Source organism: Schistocerca cancellata, chromosome 3 (genome assembly GCF_023864275.1).
Source record: "Schistocerca cancellata isolate TAMUIC-IGC-003103 chromosome 3, iqSchCanc2.1, whole genome shotgun sequence".
Lineage (NCBI taxonomy): Eukaryota > Metazoa > Arthropoda > Insecta > Orthoptera > Acrididae > Schistocerca > Schistocerca cancellata.
This window is the reverse complement of record NC_064628.1, coordinates 923,514,541-923,521,481: the sequence shown is the minus strand read 5'-3', so window position 1 is coordinate 923,521,481 and position 6,941 is coordinate 923,514,541.

The window sequence follows — 6,941 nt, the reverse complement described above, 5'->3', positions numbered from 1 at the left end:
TAAATGCCCTTTGTGAACAGGGATGGCGACCATAAAAAAATTCGCGATTTTCCATGTTCACCGTAGACAGGGCGTTATCGAGGGAGCAGTCAGGTGCTGTCGTTCCTCAGCCTGCAGAATTTTTTGGGAAACCCCATGCCTACAAAACAATTTTAGAAGGACTACAGCATTTATAATGGCTCTGAAATGATCTGTGTTGGGACACAAAACCACTTCTCTTAGTTTAGCCAGGGCCCCTGGTCAGACACACGGTAGAATTTGAGCTGTCCAGATAATGATCTCCATGATAGATGTGTTGTTCACTTTAGAGCTATATGGAAACTCCAAACATGCTGCCTAAAGTGGCCATGGGGGGAGAAAAAAACAAGTCGGGTGCACAACCTCTCCTCCTCTCTGTGCGGGAATTTGCGAGTTAGGGATTGGCTGCTTCTCCTGAAAAGACAAAAATATTGTTAACTTTGATTAGGACTGGCCAGTGAGTAGAGCAGACGAGTTAGAGGGGAAACGTAGAGCTCGTGGAGTCTTGTGACTGGCACGAAGCTCCTGTGGGGGCAGTTGTGGAAGTGCCTTTGGGGAGTTTACTGAAGTTTGATGGAAAGTGAGGAGAGGAGAAACTTCCGATACAGATTCTGATCTGGAGAGGGTATTCTGATTCAGACTGTGGTCTGGAGAGGATTCTGGTCTTCACTGTTGTTATGGGTGGGTTGCACTTGAAACACTTGTCTTGAACGTGACTTGCACTAGCACTAACCTTGTCTGGGACGCCTGTGGTGAGGAGTTAGCTGTACCGACAGTTTAGACCTCAGTCATATAGGAAAACTCTCTGTGCCGATGGCAGTCTTGTTCATAACAGGTCTGCTGCCTTGACATTTGATCTCCTTGTGCGCACTGCTGTATAAGTGAGTCAAATTGAGCTATCTGGTGAACGAGCATGTCACACACTCGAATCTGCCGACATTTCAGGGTTCCATTAGAAGATAGTAATTGCGATATGTCTAACACGTCGCTGCGCTGCAGACGTTTGAACCATGGCCGGCACCTGAGACACTGCTACACATCGAGAAAGGGGTACGGTATTGCTTGCTGCTCCAGCTTGTTAAGGCAAACAGAATCACAGTCTCGCTACTTGTTCTCAGCTGCACTAACATAGTATAACTTCTTTGTAGAATAGATCCATCAAAAGTCTATTCAGTTTTAGATAATTTCTGATTGAGTTGTCCATATTATGAGCCAGAGTAAATAGTTAAATCAGACAAACCTTTGTCTTGGGCCACCAGGGGAGTGTTAACTGTTTGTTGCATATTTGTGCTACCATCAGTTCATGTTTTATTTTGTTTTTATACTTAACAAATATTTTTTCCTATTTTTAATCAATAAACTTGTGCCATAATTTTCATAAAAGATCAATCCCTTGTTGTTATATCAATAACCCATCAACAATTGACTAAAACAGTGACAGGGCCACCATTTAATTAATACTATTTCAGCATTCAAGTTCATTTAGATTCTGAGAAATGTGATAATCTCTATTGCAGACTAAAGACAATAAACACAGTCAAAGGGCAAAATCAGTCTAGCAGCCTTATGGGGCAGGTGGTCAAGTGGAAGGTTTACTAGTTAAACTGCTGTCAGGGTGGTAACTCATAGTTGCCTGTCGCCTTCCAAAATATACCGCAAGTCCAGTGTAGTCGTGCAACCTCATTTGGCAGTCGCACTACTGTAGAAGCCAGGTTTCACAGTTTCAAGAACCAGTTTTTGAGCGAAATCAACGAATGTTTATTAGCCTGTCTCTGGGTTTTGTAGGTTTCCTGCAGACAAAAATATTATAAGAAAAAAAATCTGGCTAGTAACAGTCTTTGAATTGGTTACTACTGCTAACTTGTGTGTCCCTAACTTACCCCAGCAATCCTATCGGGGAAATGGGACCTGCCGTTTAATGTGGAATCCGAATCACGTACAGTTCCTGGCAAACCTACACATCATTGAAAATGCCGACCGGATTCTGTCGCGTGACCTTATGGCTTCCGGGCACGCGCTTGGGCCCTAGCGCATCAGGTCCGACATTAGACTAACAGCAGCATGAAAGTAATCATTCTCCCCAAATGCCAGTCGAAAAAGGCAACAGTTGATTTACTCCCTCATACGGAATGAGCTATGCGCCCTGTGTCTGAGTCTGATAAATCCAATATTGTTGAGTCGCTAAATGCAACCATTCTCCTCTGGTACCTTATGAATAGTGTAAATCTTAGTACTGCTGGTGTGGAATTCTGGAAGAATGGCACAAGAAACATCGTACTACCGGGCCACATACGTAACAATGTTTCAGTCTCTCGTCATTATTAGCTGAGTGTGAGTGCATTGGCTCTTTCATTCACTTACTGTCCCAAAGCAAGCATCAACGGAGTAGTCAACAGTCCTCTGATTGATAACATAGAATTTCTGTAAGGCAAGAAGCTAACTAAACCTATTCAAAAATATTTGCACTGTTTACTGACCATTGGCTACGTATTTCAATCATAAGCAACATGAGGTAAAAAAGGTCTTCGTATAAACTAGGAATTAACTGGGAGCAGATGATTTGCTTGAAACATTAAGTAATACAAATTTTCCGTGTCTCAACAATCTCATAAGCACTTTTGATGGACAATAAATATGTTGTTGTTGTTGTGGTCTTCAGTCCTGAGACTGGTTTGATGCAGCTCTCCATGCTACTCTATCCTGTGCAAGCTTCTTCATCTCCCAGTACCTACTGCAACCTACATCCTTCTGAATCTGCTTAGTGTATTGATCTCTTGGTCTCCCTCTACGATTTTTACCCTCCACGCTGCCCTCCAATGCTAAATTTGTGATCCCTCGATGCCTCAGAACATGTCCTACCAACCGATCCCTTCTTCTAGTCAAGATGTGCCACAAACTTCTCTTCTCCCCAATCCTATTCAATACCTCCTCATTAGTTACGTGATCTACCCACCTTATCTTCAGCATTCTTCTGTAGCACCACATTTCGAAAGCTTCTATTCTCTTCTTGTCCAAACTAGTTATCGTCCATGTCTCACTTCCATACATGGCTACACTCCATACAAATACTTTCAGAAACGACTTCCTGACACCTAAATCTATATTCGATGTTAACAAATTTCTCTTCTTGAGAAACGCTTTCCTTGCCATTGCCAGTCTACATTTTATATCCTCTCTACTTCGACCATCAGCAGTTAAAATTTTGCTCCCCAAATAGCAAAACTCCTTTACTACTTTAAGTGTCTCATTTCCTAATCTAATTCCCTCAGCATCACCCGACTTAATTTGACTACATTCCATTATCCTCGTTTTGCTTTTGTTGATGTTCATCTTATATCCTCCTTTCAAGACACTGTCCATTCCGTTCAACTGCGCTTCCAAGTCCTTTGCTGTCTCTGACAGAATTACAATGTCATCGGCGAACCTCAAAGTTTTTACTTCTTCTCCATGGATTTTAATACCTACTCCGAATTTTTCTTTTGTTTCCTTTACTGCTTGCTCAATATACAGATTGAATAACATCGGGGAGAGGCTACAACCCTGTCTCACTCCTTTCCCAACCACTGCTTCCCTTTCATGCCCCTCGACTCTTATAACTGCCATCTGGTTTCTGTACAAATTGTAAATAGCCTTTCGCTCCCTGTATTTTACCCCTGCCACCTTCAGAATTTGAAAGAGAGTATTCCAGTCAACATTGTCAAAAGCTTTCTCTAAGTCTACAAATGCTAGAAATGTAGGTTTGCCTTTTCTTAATCTTTCTTCCAAGATAAGTCATAAGGTCAGTATTGCCTCACGTGTTCCAACATTTCTACGGAATCCAAACTGATCTTCCCCGAGGTCGGCTTCTACCAGTTTTTCCATTCGTCTGTAAAGAATTCGCGTTAGTATTTTGCAGCTGTGACTTATTAAACTGATAGTTCGGTAACTTTCACATCTGTCAACACCTGCTTTCTTTGGGATTGGAATTATTATATTCTTCTTAAAGTCTGAGGGTATTTCGCCTGTCTCATACGTCTTGCTCACCAGATGGTAGAGTTTTGTCATGACTGGCTCTCCCGAGGCCATCAGTAGTTCTAATGGAATGTTGTCTACTCCCGGGGCCTTGTTTTGACTCAGGTCTTTCAGTGCTCTGTCAAACTCTTCACGCAGTATCTTATCTCCCATTTCATCTTCATCTACATCCTCTTCCATTTCCATAATATTGTCCTCAAGTACATTGCCCTTGTATAAACCCTCTATATACTTCTTCCACCTTTCTGCTTTCCCTTCTTTGCTTAGAACTGGGTTGCCATCTGAGCTCTTGATATTCATACAAGTGGTTCTCTTCTCTCCAAAGGTATCTTTAATTTTCCTGTAGGCAGTATCTATCTTACCCCTAGTGAGACAAGCCTCTACATCCTTACATTTGTCCTCTAGCCATCCCTGCTTAGCCATTTTGCACTTCCTGTCGATTTCATTTTTGAGACGTTTGTATTCCTTTTTGCCTGCTTCATTTACTGCATTTTTATATTTTCTCCTTTCATCAATTAAATTCAATATTTCTTCTGTTACCCAAGGATTTCTACTAGCCCTCGTCTTTTTACCTACTTGATCCTCTGCTGCCTTCACCACTTCATCCCTCAGAGCTACCCATTCTTCTTCTACTGTATTTCTTTCCCCCATTCCAGTCAATTGTTCCCTAATGCTCTCCCTGAAACTCTCTACAACCTCTGGTTCTTTCAGTTTATCCAGGTCCCATCTCCTTAAATTCCCACCTTTTTGCAGTTTCTTCAGTTTCAATCTGCAGTTCATAACCAATAGATTGTGGTCAGAATCTACATCTGCCCCAGGAAATGTCTTACAATTTAAAACCTGGTTCCTAAATCTCTGTCTTACCATTATATAATCTATCTGAAACCTGTCAGTATCTCCAGGCTTCTTCCATGTATACAGCCTCCTTTCATGATTCTTGAACCAAGTGTTAGCTATGATTAAGTTATGCTCTGTGCAAAATTCTACAAGGCGGCTTCCTCTTTCATTCCTTCCCCCCAATCCATATTCAGCTACTATGTTTCCTTCTCTCCCTTTTCCTAGTGACGAATTCCAGTCACCCATGACTATTAAATTTTCGTCTCCCTTCACTACCTGAATAATTTCTTTTATCTCGTCATACATTTCATCTATTTCTTCATCATCTGCAGAGCTAGTTGGCATATAAACTTGTACTACTGTAGTAGGCATGGGCTTTGTGTCTATCTTGGCCACAATAATGCGTTCACTATGCTGTTTGTAGTAGCTAACCCGCACTCCTATTTTTTTTTATTCATTATTAAACCTACTCCTGCATTACCCCTATTTGATTTTGTATTTATAACCCTGTAATCACCTGACCAAAAGTCTTGTTCCTCCTGCCACCGAACTTCACTAATTCCCACTATATCTAACTTTAACCTATCCATCTCCCTTTTTAAATTTTCTAACCTACCTGCCCGATTAAGTGATCTGACATTCCACGCTCCGATCCGTAGAACGCCAGTTTTCTTTCTCCTGATAACGACATCCTCTTGAGTAGTCCCCGCCCGGAGATCCGAATGGGGGACTATTTTACCTCCGGAATATTTTACCAAGAGGACGCCATCATCATTTAATCATACAGTAGAGCTGCATGTCCTCGGGAAAAATTACGGCTGTAGTTTCCCCTTGCTTTCAGCCGTTCGCAGTACCAGCACAGCAAGGCCGTTTTGGTTAATGTTACAAGGCCAGAGCAGTCAATCATCCAGACTGTTGCCCCTGCAACTACTGAAAAGGCTGCTGCCCCTCTTCAGGAACCACATGTTTGTCTGGCCTCTCAACAGATACCCCTCCGTTGTGGTTGCACCTACGGTACGGCCATCTGTATCGCTGAGGCACGCAAGCCTCCCCACCAACGGCAAGGTCCATGGTTCATGGGGGATGACAATAAATATATATAAAAGATGAATACTGCTATAATAGCTGTACTAAAATGACGCAGGTACTGCCTGAAAATCCGTCTGATAATCCATTACATCAACATCTGACATAGTATACGGCTGACGTTAAATAGTATATTGTGAATAGAACGAATAATAGTCAACCATTACCACATAACGGAAAAAAGTCCAAAATGAAGGCAATGGTGACAAAATATAAATAACTATTCGGACTCACTATCTGAAACTAAAATTATGAGCATATTGTGAAAGAAAGGCGTGAACCACAAACTGAAATAATGAACGTACTGTCAATGAAATAATTATATTTTGATGAGTCCTGGCCATCCGCACTGTGGCAATAATAGAGTCCAGTACTCTCCCAGGTGACGTTTTTGATAACCAAAGAATGGTCATTAGTAATTATTATTCTGTTCAATGATTCGTTATTCTTTGTATCAGGAATGACTTCTGAAACATTTTCCATCATGGAAATATTCTGGTAGTACCATACCTTAGGTAAATTGTCATCATCCACATTGCTGCAGAACGAAAGGAACCCTTGAAGCAAATTTTATGCACTAATTTCAACTCGATATTCTAAATGTCTGATGAAATATGACTTACCAATAGTGGCATTACCACATAACGGAAAAAAGTCCAAAATGAAGGCAATGGTGACAAAATATAAATAACTATTCGGACTCACTATCTGAAACTAAAATTATGAGCATATTGTGAAAGAAAGACGTGAACCACAAACTGAAATAATGAACGTACTGTCAATGAAATAATTATATTTTGATGAGTCCTGGCCATCCGCACTGTGGCAATAATAGAGTCCAGTACTCTCCCAGGTGACATTTTTGATAACCAAAGAATGGTCATTAGTAATTATTATTCTGTTCAATGATTCGTTATTCTTTGTATCAGGAATGACTTCTGAAACATTTTCCGTCATGGAAATATTCTGGTAGTACCATACCTTAGGTA